The 15000-nt window shown below is 60.0% G+C and overlaps 1 non-coding gene across 1 annotated transcript; it reads left to right on the top strand.

The window, feature by feature from the left end:
* The first annotated feature begins 10708 nt into the window (after positions 1-10708).
* Positions 10709-10827, top strand: LOC131866285 (5S ribosomal RNA). Its single transcript, XR_009364906.1, has one exon. It is a non-coding gene; the product is annotated as a 5S ribosomal RNA (ribosomal RNA).
* The last annotated feature ends 4173 nt before the right edge of the window (positions 10828-15000 follow it).

Raw genomic sequence — 15000 nt, 5'->3', positions numbered from 1 at the left:
ACGGCTAAACGGAAGAGGCTGCAGGGCCGCCTCGGAATGGTCCAAGCATCGGATGCGATTGGGACGACTACCAGTGCCAACCCCTTATCCCGCGATGCGTCCGATACACAGATAGTTCCAAGGCGGCCGAGGAGCCTCACCGCATATCAATCGGGGTGCGAGGCGAGGGATGGGGCGGGAAGGCCCCAACGGCTAGACGGAAGAGGCTTCAGGGCCACCTCGGAATGGTCCAAGCATCGGACGCGCTTGGGGCGACTGCCAGTGCCAACCCCTTATCCCGCGATGCGTCCGATACACAGATGGTTCCAAGGCGGCCGAGGAGCCTCACCGCATAGCAATCGGGGGTGCGAGGCGAGGGATGGGGCGGGAAGGCCCCAACGGCTAGACGGAAGAGGCTTCAGGGCCGCCTAGGAATGGTCCAAGCATCGGACACGCTTGGGGCGACTACCAGTGACAGCCCCCTATCCCGCGATGCGTCCGATACGAAGATGGTTCCAAGGCGGCCGAGGAGCCTCACCGCATAGCAATCGGGGTGCGAGGTGGGGGATGCGGCGAGATGGCCCCAACGGCTAGACGGAAGAGGCCACAGGGCCGCGTCGGAATAGTCCAAGCATCGGACGCGCTTGGGGCGACTACCAGTGACAACCCCTTATCCCGCGATGCGTCCGATACGAAGATAGTTCCAAGGCGGCCGAGGAGCCTCACCGCATAGCAATCGGGGTGCGAGGTGGGGGATGCGGCGAGATGGCCCCAACGGCTAGACGGAAGAGGCTGCAGGGCCGCCTCGGAATAGTCCAAGCATCGGACGCGCTTGGGGCCACTACCAGTGACAACCCCTTATCCCGCAATGCGTCCGATACGAAGATAGTTCCAAGGCGGCCGAAGAGCCTCACCGCATAGCAATCGGGGTGCGAGGTGGGGGATGCGGCGAGATGGCCCCAACGGCTAGACGGAAGAGGCCACAGGGCCGCCTCGGAATAGTCCAAGCATCGGACGCGCTTGGGGCGACTACCAGTGACAACCCCTTATCCCGCGATGCGTCCGATACGAAGATAGTTCCCAGGCGGCCGAGGAGCCTCACCGCATAGCAATCGGGGTGCGAGGCGAGGGATGCGGCGAGATGGCCCCAAAGGCTAGACGGAAGAGGCTGCAGGGCTGCCTCGGAATAGTCCAAGCATCGGACGCGCTTGGGGCGACTACCACTGCCAACCCCTTATCCCGCGATGCGTCCGATACACAGATAGTTCCGAGGCGGCCGAGGAGGTGGGGGATGCAGCGAGATGGCCCCAACGGCTAGACGGAAGAGGCTGCAGGGCCGCCTCGGAATAGTCCAAGCATCGGACGCGCTTGGGGCGACTACCAGTGACAACCCCTTATCCCGCGATGCGTCCGATACACAGATAGTTCCGAGGCGGCCAAGGAGCCTCACCGCATAGCAATCGTGGTGCGAGGTGGGGGATGCGGCGAGATGGCCCCAACGGCTAGACGGAAGAGGCTGCAGGGCCGCCTCGGAATGGTCCAAGCATCGGATGCGCTTGGGGCGACTACCACTGCCAACCCCTTATCCCGCGATGCGTCCGATACACAGATAGTTCCAAGGCGGCCGAGGAGCCTCACAGCATAGCAATCGGGGTGCGAGGCGAGGGATGCGGCGAGAAAGCCCCAACGGCTAGAGGGAAGAGGCTTCAGGTCCGCCTCGGAATGGTCCAAGCATCGGACGCGCTTGGGGCGACTACCAGTGACAACCCCTTATCCCGCGACGCGTCCGATACACAGATAGTTCCAAGGCGGCCGAGGAGCCTCACCGCATAGCAATCGGGGTGCGAGGCGAGGGATGCGGCGAGAAGGACCCAACGGCTACACGGAAGAGGCTTCGGGGCCGCCTCGGAATGGTCCAAGCATCGGACGCGCTTGGGGCGACTACCAGTGACAACCCCTTATCCCGCGACGCGTCCGATACACAGATAGTTCCAAGGCGGCCGAGGAGCCTCACCGCATAGCAATCGGGGTGCGAGGCGAGGGATGCGGCGAGAAGGACCCAACGGCTACACGGAAGAGGCTTCGGGGCCGCCTCGGAATGGTCCAAGCATCGGACGCGCTTGGGGCGACTACCAGTGACAACCCCTTATCCCGCGACGCGTCCGATACACAGATAGTTCCAAGGCGGCCGAGGAGCCTCACCGCATAGCAATCGGGGTGCGAGGCGAGGGATGCGGCGAGAAGGACCCAACGGCTAGACGGAAGAGGCTTCGGGTCCGCCTCGGAATGGTCCAAGCATCGGACGCGCTTGGGGCGACTACCAGTGACAACCCCTTATCCCGCGACGCGTCCGATACACAGATAGTTCCAAGGCGGCCGAGGAGCCTCACCGCATAGCAATCGGGGTGCGAGGCGAGGGATGCGGCGAGAAGGACCCAACGGCTAGACGGAAGAGGCTTCGGGTCCGCCTCGGAATGGTCCAAGCATCGGACGCGCTTGGGGCGACTACCAGTGACAACCCCTTATCCCGCGACGCGTCCGATACACAGATAGTTCCAAGGCGGCCGAGGAGCCTCACCGCATAGCAATCGGGGTGCGAGGCGAGGGATGCGGCGAGAAGGACCCAACGGCTAGACGGAAGAGGCTTCGGGTCCGCCTCGGAATGGTCCAAGCATCGGACGCGCTTGGGGCGACTACCAGTGACAACCCCTTATCCCGCGACGCGTCCGATACACAGATAGTTCCGAGGCGGCCGAGGAGCCTCACCGCATAGCAATCGGGGTGCGAGGCGAAGGATGCGGCGAGAAGGACCCAACGGCTAGACGGAAGAGGCTTCGGGTCCGCCTCGGAATGGTCTAAGCATCGGACGCGCTTGGGGCGACTACCAGTGACAACCCCTTATCCCGCGACGCGTCCGATACACAGATAGTTCCAAGGCGGCCGAGGAGCCTCACCGCATAGCAATCGGGGTGCGAGGCGAGGGATGCGGCGAGAAGGACCCAACGGCTAGACGGAAGAGGCTTCAGGGCCGCCTCGGAATGGTCCAAGCATCGGACGCGCTTGGGGCGACTACCAATGACAACCCCTTATCCCGCGACGCGTCCGATACACAGATAGTTCCGAGGCGGCCGAGGAGCCTCACCGCATAGCAATCGGGGTGCGAGGCGAGGGATGCGGCGAGAAGGACCCAACGGCTAGACGGAAGAGGCTTCAGGGCCGCCTCGGAATGGTCCAAGCATCGGACGCGCTTGGGGCGACTACCAGTGACAACCCCTTATCCCGCGACGCGTCCGATACACAGATAGTTCCGAGGCGGCCGAGGAGCCTCACCGCATAGCAATCGGGGTGCGAGGCGAGGGATGCGGCGAGAAGGACCCAACGGCTAGACGGAAGAGGCTTCAGGGCCGCCTCGGAATGGTCCAAGCATCGGACGCGCTTGGGGCGACTACCGTTGCCAACCCCTTATCCCGCGATGCGTCTGATACACAGATAGTTCCGAGGCGGCCGAGGAGCCTCACCGCATAGCAATCGGGTTGCGAGGCAGATTATTGGGAAGGGAACCCCCTGGGATGCGGCTCAAGCAGTGCCCAAAGGGACTGGAATGCGGAATCACATTGAGAGACCCAAATGCTATACGAGGGCTCAAATCGAATTATCGATTTGGCCACGACATGGACGCATCGGAACGACTACCTTTGCCGAACCACTCGCAATTGCATCCATACCGAAACCAATAGACATTTCCGTTAGAGCCCTCGCATAGCATTCGGGAATCTCGCATGCCCCTCTAAATCGACCAATGCTGGCGCTCAATGAAAATCCGAGCGCTACCACCGTTCGAGCGCCAGCATTGGTCGAGTTAGAGGGGCACGGGGGAGAATGCTCCAGTCAACACCTCCCCTATATAAGTTATTTGTCCGATTCTCGCACAACCGTAGTCTGCCTCGTCGAATCAAACAACGGTCCCAGATTCCGACTTCCGTTCCGTAGAGACCCAAAAGCTAGATGGAGGCTCGCAAGAAAGAGAGTCGGCGCATAGCAATCGGGTTTCTCGAACGTTTAGGGACCGAGCTCACTTGCGGATAGGGCAAAATCCGCCAAGCAACCCAAAAGCTAGACGGGGGCTCGAATCGAATCGCCTAGGCGGCCACAACAACGACGTGTTGGATCGACTACCAGTGCCAAACCATTCAGCAAGACTAGTCTGTGTCGAGGCCGGATAGAGATTCTCAGAGAGCGCCCGCATAGCATTTAGGAGACCTTCCGCGTCCCTCACACTCGACAAATGGTGGTGCACGTTTATAAATCCGAGCGATCCCAACCCTTTCAAGCACCAACATCGTTCGAGATAGAGGGGCACGGAGGGGGCTGCGTGAGACAACACAGTCCCCTATATAAGTTATTTGTCCGATTCTCACACATCCGAAGAATGGTCATCAAATCGGACAACAGCCCAAACTTCCGACTTCCGTCCCAGAAAGCCCAAGAGCTATCTAAAACGTTCATGGCCGGAACTCGATCGCGGCTATACCAGTCCGCCAAGCAACCCAAAAGCTAGACTGGAGCTCTAGTCGAATCACCTCTGTGGCCATTGCAAGGACGTGTTGGAGCGACTACCATTGCCGAACCATTCCGCAGGTCGAGTCCATACCAAGGCCGCATAGAGATTCACGATGAGCTCCTGCATAGCAATCAGGAGACTTGCCGTGTCCATCACAATCGATAAATCCTGGTGCAAGATTTTTGCATCCGAGCGCTCCAACCAGTCGAGCACCAGCATCAATCGACATAAACGGGCACGGGGGGAGGATGCTCGAGAACACTACCTCCCCTATATAAGTTATTTGTCCGATTCTCAAGCAGCCGAAGTCTGGTCATCGAATCGGGTCAAAGACCACAACTTCCGACTTTACCCACAATGCAAGTCATCGAATCGAACATCGGCCCCCGAGTCGGACTCCATGCGTATGTCAGGTCATCGGACCCAAATTCCGCCTTCCTGCGCATGGCGGGCCATCAATATCAACTCGGTCATCGGACCCAAACTCCGCCTTTTTGCGTATGGCACGCCTTCAAATCGGTCATCGGACCCAAATTCCGCCTTCCTGTGCATGGCGGGCCATCAACATCAACTCGGTCATCGGACCCAAATTCCGCCTTTCTGCGCATGGCACGCCATCAACTCGGTCATCGGACCCAAATTCCGCCTTCCTGCGCATGGCAGGTCATCGGACACAAATTCAGACCTCGCCAATATGCCTACGTATCGAATCGGTCATCGGACCCAACTTCTGACTTCATCCATACTGTAGGGTCTTTGAGGTTGGCGCGGTGCGCTCAACCCAGGGAGTCGACCCATCGAAGCATACACCTCCCCTATATAAGCTATTTGTCCGATTCCCACACCTGTGTAGTTTGCACCTCTGACCAGGACATCGACCCCAACTTCCGAACTCGACTGCAACGACGGCACCAGCGCCTTGGTGCGCACCTTGCGACGCACAGTCCCAACATTCGCCTTCCTGCACATGGCAGGTCATCGGACCCAAATTCCGACCTCGCGAGTATGCCTACATATCGAATCGGTCATCGGACCCAACTTCCGACTTCATCCATACCGTAGGGTCTTTGAGGTTGGCGCGGTGCGCTCAACCCGGGGAGTCGACCCAACGAAGCATACACCTCCCCTATATAAGCTATTTGTCCGATTCCCACACCTGTGTAGTTTGCACCTCCGATCAAGACATCGACCCCAACTTCCGAACTCGCCTCCAACGACCGAACCAGCGCCTTGGTGCGCACCTTGCAACGCACAGTGCCAACATTCGCCTTCCTGCACGTGGCAGGTCATCGGACCCAAATTCCGACCTCGCGAGTATGCCTACATATCGAATCGGTCATCGGACCCAACTTCCGACTTCATCCATACCGTAGGGTCTTTGAGGTTGGCGCGGTGCGCTCAACCCGGGGAGTCGACCCAACGAAGCATACACCTCCCCTATATAAGCTATTTGTCCGATTCCCACACCTGTGTAGCTTGCACCTCCGATCAGGACATCGACCCCAACTTCCGAACTCGACTAAAAAGACCGCACCAGCGCCTTGGTGTGCACCTTGCAACGCACAGTGTCAACATTCGCCTTCCTGCACATGGCAGGTCATCGGACCCAAATTCCGACCTCATGAGCATACCTACTAATCGAATTGGTCATCGGACCCAACTTCCGACTTCATCCATACCGTAGGGTCTTTGAGGTTGGCGCGGTGCGCTCAACCTGGGGAGTCGACCCATCGAAGCATACACCTCCCCTATATAAGCTATTTGTCCGATTCCGACACCTGTGTAGTTTGCACCTCCGCTCAGGACATCGACCCCAACTTCCGAACTCGCCTGCAACGACCGAACCAGCGCCTTGGTGCGCACCAAAAGTGCGCACTTTTGGAGGGCACTTTTGTGCGCTCCAAAGGTGCGCACTTTTGGAGGGCACTTTTCTGCGCTCCAAAGGTGCGCACTTTTGGAGGGCACTTTTTGGAGGGCACTTTTCTGCGCTCCAAAGGTGCGCACTTTTGGAGGGCACTTTTTGGAGGGCACTTTTCTGCGCTCCAAAGGTGCGCACTTTTGGAGGGCACTTTTTGGAGGGCACTTTTCTGCGCTCCAAAGGTGCGCACTTTTGGAGGGCACTTTTTGGAGGGCACTTTTCTGCGCTCCAAAGGTGCGCACTTTTGGAGGGCACTTTTTGGAGGGCACTTTTCTGCGCTCCAAAGGTGCGCACTTTTGGAGGGCACTTTTCTGCGCTCCAAAGGTGCGCACTTTTGGAGGGCACTTTTTGGAGGGCACTTTTCTGCGCTCCAAAGGTGCGCACTTTTGGAGGGCACTTTTCTGCGCTCCAAAGGTGCGCACTTTTGGAGGGCACTTTTTGGAGGGCACTTTTCTGCGCTCCAAAGGTGCGCACTTTTGGAGGGCACTTTTGTGCACTCCAAAGGTGCGCACTTTTGGAGGGCACTTTTCCTGTGCTCCAAAGGTGCACACCTAGGTGAGCACCTTCGACCACACCTTGTAGCACACCAAACTCTGACTTTCGACTTCATCCGCAATGCAGGGTCTTTGAGGTTGGCGCAATGCGCACAACCAGGGGAGTCGACCCATCAAACCCAACACCTCCCCTATATAAGCTATTTGTCTGATTCTCATACATGCGTAGCCTGCAGGAGCAATTAGGACATCGACCCCAACTTTCGGCTTCTAAACGAAAACAAGGTCTTTGAGGTTGGTGTAATGCGAACAACTAGGGGAGTCAACCCATCAAACCCAACACCTCCCCTATATAAGCTATTTGTCTGATTCTCATACATGTGTAGTCTACAGGAGCAATTAGGACATCGACCCCAACTTTTGACTTCTTAACGAAAACAAGGTCTTTGAGGTTGACGTAATGCGCACAACCAGGGGAGTCGACCCATCAAACCCAACACCTCCCCTATATAAGCTATTTGTCCGATTCTCATACATGTGTAGCCTGCAGGAGCCATTAGGACATTGACCCCAACTTTTGACTTCTTAACGAAAACAAGGTCTTTGAGGTTGGCGTAATGCGCACAACCAAGGGAGTTGACCCATCAAACCCAACACCTCCCCTATATAAGCTATTTGTCTGATTCTCATACATGTGTAGCCTGCAACAACGATTAGGACATCCACCCCAACTTCTGAATTCGTCTGCGTTGACCGCACCAAAGGTGCACGCCTTGGTGCTCACCAAAATCCGACTTCCGACTTCTTCTGCTATGCGGGGTCTTTGAGGTTGGCGCAGTGCGCACAACCAGGGGAGTCAACCCACCGAATGCAACACCTCCCCTATATAAGCTATTTGTCTGATTCTCATACATGCGTAGACTGCAGCAATGATTAGGACATCCACCCCAACTTTTGACTTCTTAAACAAGACAGGGTCTTTGAAGTTGGTGCAGTGCACACAACCAGGGGAGTCGACCCATCAAACGCAACACCTCCCCTATATAAAGCTATTTGTCCGATTCTCATACGTGTAGTCTGCAGCAGCGATTAGGACATCGACCCCAACTTCCGAATTCGTTTGCATTGACCGCACCAAAGGTGCACGCCTTGGTGTGCACCCTGGAGTGCACTTTGGTGCTCACCTCGGTGCACACTTTGGTGTGCACCTCGGTGTGCACCAAAGGTGCGCACCTTGGAGCGCACCAAAGGTGTACACTTTGGAGCGCACCACATAGGGTCTTTGAGAGGTTGGCGCAGTGCGCACACCAAGGTGGGTGTTGAGGTGCGTGCCGAGGTGGGTGGGTGCTAGGGTGCGCTCCATGGTGGGTGCCAGGGTGGGTGCGTGCTAGGGTGGATTCCAAAGAGGGTCATAGGGTGGGTGCCAAGGTGGGTTGGTGATATAGTGGGTTCAAAGGTGGGTACTAGGGTGGGTTCCAAGGTGGGTCACAAGTTGGGTGCCAGGATGCGTGGGTGTTAGGTTGGGTGCCAAGGTGGGCTCCTGCGTGGGTGGGTGCTAGGGTGGGTTTCAAGGTGGACGCGAGGGCGGGTGCCAAGGTGGGTAACAAGTTGGGTGTTAGGATGGGTGAGTGCTAGAGTGGGTGCCAAGGTGGGTGGGTGCTAAGGTGGATGCCAAGGTGGTTCACAGGGTGGGTGGGTTCTAGGGTGAGTTCCAAGGTGGGTCACAGGTTCAGTGCTAGGGTGGGTGTCAAGGCGGGTGTCGAGGTGCCTGGGTGCTAGGGTGTGGATGCCAATGTGGGTCATAGGGTGGGTACTAGGGTGGGCTGCAATGTGGGTGCCAAGGTGGGTAACATGCTCGGTGGGTTCTAAATTGGGTGCCAGGGTGGGTGTGCACCCACCTTGCCCGAGGTGGGTGCCAAGGTGCCAGTGTGGGTGGGTGCTAAGGTGGATGCCAAGGTGGGTGAGAAGGTGGGTGATAGGTTGAGTGGTAGGATGGGTGGGTGCCAAGATGGGTCACAGGGTGGGTGCAAGGGTGGGTAGGTGCTAGGGTTGGTGTCAGGGTGGGTGGGTGCTAGGTTGGGTTCCAAGGTGGGTGCGAGGGTGAGTGTCAAGGTGGGTCACAGGTTAGGTGCTAGGATGGGTGAGTGCTAGGGTGCAAAGGTGCCAGGGTGGGTGCTAGGATGGGTCGATGCTAGGGTGAGTGGCAAGGTGGGTCCACAAGTGTCAAGGTGGGTGCCGAGGTGGGTGCCAAGTCGGCGACTGCTATGGTGGATGCCAAGGTGGGTCACGGGGTGGGTGCCAAGTTGCTAGGTTGGGTTCCAAGGTGGGTGCCAACGTGGGTGCTAGGGTGCGTGGGTTAAAGGGTGTGTCACAACGTGGGTGCCAGGATGGGTGCGCACCCACACTGGCCAAGACGGGTGCGGGTGCAAGGTTGGGTTCCAAGCCCGGTCACAGGCTGGGTGCTAGGATGGGTGGGTGCCAAGGTGGGCACCAGGGTGGGTGCACCCACCCTGGCCAAGGTGGGTCACGGGGTGGGTCCTAGGGTGGGTAACGGGGTGGGTACTAAGGTGCGTGCCAAGGTGGGTCATAGGGTGGGTGCCAAGGTGGGCACCAGGGTGGGTGTGCACCAACCCTAGCCAGGGTAGGTCACGGGGTGGTTGTCGGGGTGGGCGTCAAGGAGCCAAGGTGGGTGGCAAGTAGCCAAGTTGCGTGCCAAGGTGGGTGTCGGGGTGGGTGCCAAGGATCCAAGGTGGGTGCCAAGGAACCAAGGTGGGTGTCTGGGTGGGTGCCGAGGTGGGAGCCAGGGTGGGTCCCAAGGTGAGTGCAAAGGTGGGTGCCAGGGTCAAGGTGAGTGCCAATGTGGGTTCCAAGGTGCCAGGGTCAGGGTGAGTGCCAATGTGGGTTCAAAGGTGCTAAGTTGGGTGCGAGGTTGGGTGCGAGGGTGGGTGGGTGCCAAGGTGTGCTAGGTGGAAGCCCGGGTGGGTCGGCATCCCATGGGTGTCGAGTTGGGTGCCTGATGGGTGCTTCTTGTCAAGTTTTAGTCGTCGGGACTCATTTCGAGCCTTAGAGGTCGTTTCTTGTCCGGTTGCCCTGTCTTCGACCTGGGAACCCAATTTTGGTCCTCGGGTCCCATTTTTTTTTGTCTCGCATCCCACTTTTGGCCTGTGGCCTTTTCGGGGTCGATTCTCGTTTTGGGCATCAGAGCATGTTTCTTCTCCTAAAACCCAATATTTGTTTATTAAGTCTCGGAACACATTTTTGTTCTCGTGGACCCATCATGGGTCTTGGAACGCATTTGTGGTCCTTGGGTCCCATTTTGCATCCCGAAACTTGTGTTTTGGTGCTTGATCCCTATTTTGGGTGCCCACCTTGCACCAAGTGCGCACCCGGGGCAAACCGAGCGCCTTGGTGCACCAGGGCAAGATCGAGCGTGCACCCGAGGCGCCCCGAACATGCACCAAGGTGCACTCGGCCCACATGTGAGCGCAGGTCGTTGCGCCCGAGGTGGTGTGTGGGCACCGCGTTGCAGACGGGACACTGCACGCACACGACGCCCCCTCCAGGTGCACGCACGTAGGCCGGGCCGGGTGCACACCCGACGCCCTAGCAAGGTGCGCGCACCCGGGCAGGGCTCACACTTGGCGAACGGGGCGCACTTCGCGAGGGAGGGTGTGCACCTCGACGGGGGTGGGTGGCCGGGGTGGATTCGCACGTGGGTCGCGGTTTGCTAAGTACACACTGCGACAAGCTCATAACGGGTGCGATCATACCAGCGTTAGTGCACCGGATCCCATCAGAACTCCGCAGTTAAGCGCGCTTGGGCCGGAGTAGTACTGGGATGGGTGACCTCCCGGGAAGTCCCGGTGTTGCACCCTTTTTTAGTTTTTCGCCGGGCGTCGCAATGCTATTTGAATAAACCTTTTGCCCGTTTGCGTTCTCGTCGGGGCCGGGCCGGGCCGGGGTGCGCTGCCCGCACTACCGCGCGCGCGGGGGCGACACCGAGCGCGCACCCGAGGCGCCCCGAGCACACAGGCCACGGTGCAACCCGGGCGTTGTGCGCGCACCCCGGTGCGCCCGAGGTGCTGCGCGCGCACCCAGGTGAAATCGGTGTGCACCTCGGCCAGTGCGCGCTCGGTCGAGTCGCGCACGTTGGCCAAGGTGCACGGTGATGTTTCTTACTCTAAGGTTCCGCACCAGACGCCCGGGACAGGTGAGCGAAGCTGGGCGGGGCCGGGTGCGCGGCCGGGGCAGGTGCACGCAGCTGGAGAGAGCTTTGGAGCACACTTCGGAGCGCACCAATGATGCGCTCCATTCAAAAGTTTCCTGAAAAGGCAAAAAAAGTTGAGATTATAGAATTTCCCACTTGAGAGATTGTAAAAAAAAAAAATTTAAAATGAAGGAAACGCGGGTGCCAAGGTGTGCGCAGCCCAGCCAAGGTGTGCGCACCAAGGCGCCCACCCTGGCGAAGGTGCACGCAAGGTGCGCACCCGAGGCAAACCGGACAATTAACCCAACTTTCGACTTCGCGCGCACCTTGGAGCGCACTTCGGAGCGCTCCTTGGTGCGCACCAATCTTGGGCACCTCGGAGTGCACCATGGCGCCCACCAAGGTGCGCACCCGGGGCAAACCGAGCTCCGACTTCGTGCGCACCTTGGAGCGCACGAAAGGTGCGCACCATGGCGCCCACCAAGGTGCGCAGCCCAGCCAAGGCGTGCGCATCAAGGTGCGCACCCTGGCGAAGGTGCGCACCCGGGGCAAACCGAGCTCCGACTTCGTGCGCACCTTGGAGCGCACAAAAGGTGCGCAACCCAGCCAAGGTGTGCGCACCCCGGTCAAACCGAGCTCCGAATCGTGCGCACCAGAGGTGCACGCCATCGTGCGCACCTTGGAGCACACTTCGGAGCCCTCCTTGGTGCGCGCCGATGTTGCGCACCTCGGAGCGCACCCGGGGAAAACAATGCAATTAACCCGACTTTCGACTTCGTGGGCACCTCGGAGCGCTCTCGGGTTCGCACCTCGGAGCACACCGAGGTGCGCACCTTTGATGCGCTGCCTTCACCAATTTCCAGAAAAGGCAAGAAAACATTGAGAAGGTGTGCGCACCGAGGTGCCCACCCTGGCGAAGGTGCACGCGAGGTGCGCACCCGGGGCAAACCGGGCTCCGACTTCGTGCACGCCGCACCTTGGAGCACACTTCGGAGCGCTCCTTGGTGCGCACCAGGGCGCGCAACCCAGCCGAGGTGCCCACCCCGGCGAAGGTGCACGCGAGGTGCGCACCCGGGGCAAACCGGGCTCCGACTTCGTGCACGCCATGGTGCCCACCGCGGCGAAGGTGCACGCGAGGTGCGCACCCGGGGCAAACCGGGCTCCGACTTCGTGCACGCCGCACCTTGGAGCACACTTCGGAGCGCTCCTTGGTGCGCACCATGGTGCCCACCAGGGCGCGCAACCCCGCCGAAGGTGCACGCGAGGTGCGCACCCGGGGCAAACCGGGCTCCGACTTCGTGCACGCCGCACCTTGGAGCACACTTCGGAGCGCTCCTTGGTGCGCACCATGGTGCCCACCAGGGCGCGCAACCCCGCCGAAGGTGCACGCGAGGTGCGCACCCGGGGCAAACCGGGCTCCGACTTCGTGCACGCCATGGTGCGCACCGCGGCGAAGGTGCGCACCCGGGGCAAACCGGGCTCCGACTTCGTGCACGCCGCACCTTGGAGCACACTTCGGAGCGCTCCTTGGTGCGCACCAGGGCGCGCAACCCAGCCGAGGTGCCCACCCCGGCGAAGGTGCACGCGAGGTGCGTACCCGGGGCAAACCGGGCTCCGACTTCGTGCACGCCGCACCTTGGAGCACACTTCGGAGCGCTCCTTGGTGCGCACCATGGTGCCCACCAGGCCGCGCAACCCAGCCAAGGTGTGCGCACCAAGGTGCACGCGAGGTGCGCACCCGGGGCAAACCGGGGTCCGACTTCGTGCACGCCGCACCTTGGAGCACACATCGGGGCGCTCCCGGGTTCGCACCGGCGTTGCGCACCGTGGTGGGCACCTCGGAGCACACCAAGGTGGGCAGCGAGGTGCGCACCTTTGATGCGATGCCTTCACTAATTTCCATAAAAGGCAAAAAAAAAACGAGATTTTAAAATTTCCGTTTTGAAAGATAGTGAGAAAAAGGGAATGCTGGTGCCATCTTGAGCCCGCCCTGGTGCGCAGCCCAGCCAAGGTGTGCGCACCAAGGTGCCCACCCTGGCGAAGGTGCGCGCCCGGGCAATTAACCCAACTTCCAACTTCGCGCGCGCCAGGGTGGGAGCGCACCCAACAACCGGGCCTGGGAAGAGCCAATGCGAGAAACCCCACCAAACGCTCTGACAAAAAAAGAGGGGGCGCTCCAGTAACCCCGCTTCGGAGCGCACCCTGGGCAAACCCAGCCAAGGTGCCCACCCCGGCCAAGGTGCAGGCGAGGTGCGCACCCGGGGCAAACCGGGCTCCGACAACGTGCACGCCGCACCTTGGAGCACACTTCGTAGCGCTCCCGGGTGCGCACCTCAGAGCACACCAAGGTGGGCAGCGAGGTGCGCACCTTTGATGCGCTGCCTTCACTAATTTCCAGAAAAGGCAAAAAAAAAAGGAGATTTTAAAATTTCCGTTTTGAAAGATAGTGAAAAAAACGGAACGCGCGTGCCATCTTGAGCCCGCCCTGGTGCGCAGCCCAGGTAAGGTGCCCACCCTGGCAAAGGTGCGCACCCGGGCAATTAACCCTACTTCCGACTTCGTGCGCGCCAGGGTGGCAACCGGGCCTCGGAAGAGCCAATGCGAGAAACCCCACCAAACGCTCCGACAAAAAAAGAGGCGGCGCTCCAATAACCCCGCTTCGGAGCGCAGCCGGGGCAAACCCAGCCAAGGTGCCCACCCCGACGAAGGTGCACGCGAGGTGCGCACCCGGGGCAAACCGGGCTCCGACAACGTGCACGCAGCACCTTGGAGCACACTTCGAAGCACTCCCGGGTGCCCACCGGCGTTGCGCACCGTGGTGGGCAGCGAGGTGCGCACCTTTGATGCGCTGCCTTCACTAATTTCCAGAAAAAGGCAAAAAAAAATGAGATTTTAAAATTTCCGTTTTGAAAGATAGTGAAAAAAAAGGAACGCGGGTGCCATCTTGAGCCCGCCCTGGTGCGCAGCCCAGGCAAGGCATGCGCACCAAGGTGCCCACCCGAGGTGCACACCCGGGGCAAACCGGGCTCCGACTTCGTGCAGGCCGCACCTTGGAGCACACTTCGGAGCGCTCCTTGGTGCGCACCATGGTGCCCACCAGGGCGCGCAACCCAGCCAAGGTCTGCACACCAAGGTGCCCACCCCGGCGAAGGTGCACGCGAGGTGCGCACCCGGGGCAAACCGGGCTCCGACTTCGTGCACGCCATGGTGCCCACCGCGGCGAAGGTGCACGCGAGGTGCGCACCCGGGGCAAACCGGGCTCCGACTTCGTGCACGCCGCACCTTGGAGCACACTTCGGAGCGCTCCTTGGTGCGCACCATGGTGCCCACCAGGGCGCGCAACCCAGCCAAGGTGTGCGCACCAAGGTGCACGCGAGGTGCGCACCCGGGGCAAACCGGGGTCCGACTTCGTGCACGCCGCACCTTGGAGCACACATCGGAGCGCTCCCAGGTTCGCACCAGCGTTGCGCACCTTTGATGCGCTGCCTTCACTAATTTCCAGAAAAGGCAAAAAAAAACGAGATTTTAAAATTTCCGTTCTGAAAGATAGTGAAAAAAACGGAACGCGGGTGCCATCTTGAGCCCTTCCTGGTGCGCAGCCCAGGCAAGTTGTGCGCACCAAGGTGCCCACCCTGGCGGAGGTGCGCGCCCGGGGCAATCCGGGCTCCGACTTCGTGCACTGCATGGTGCCCACCAAGGCGCGCAACCCAGCCAAGGTGCCCACCGCAGCGAAGGTGCACGCGAGGTGCGCACCCGAGGTGCACACCCGGGGCAAACCGGGCTCCGACTTCGTGCACGCCGCACCTTGGAGCACACTTCAGAGCGCTCCTTGGTGCGCACC

Source organism: Cryptomeria japonica, unplaced genomic scaffold, assembly GCF_030272615.1.
Source record: "Cryptomeria japonica unplaced genomic scaffold, Sugi_1.0 HiC_scaffold_140, whole genome shotgun sequence".
Classification (NCBI taxonomy): domain Eukaryota; kingdom Viridiplantae; phylum Streptophyta; class Pinopsida; order Cupressales; family Cupressaceae; genus Cryptomeria; species Cryptomeria japonica.
Note: the sequence above shows the minus strand (reverse complement) of the source record. Positions and strands in the feature narration are given on the sequence as shown.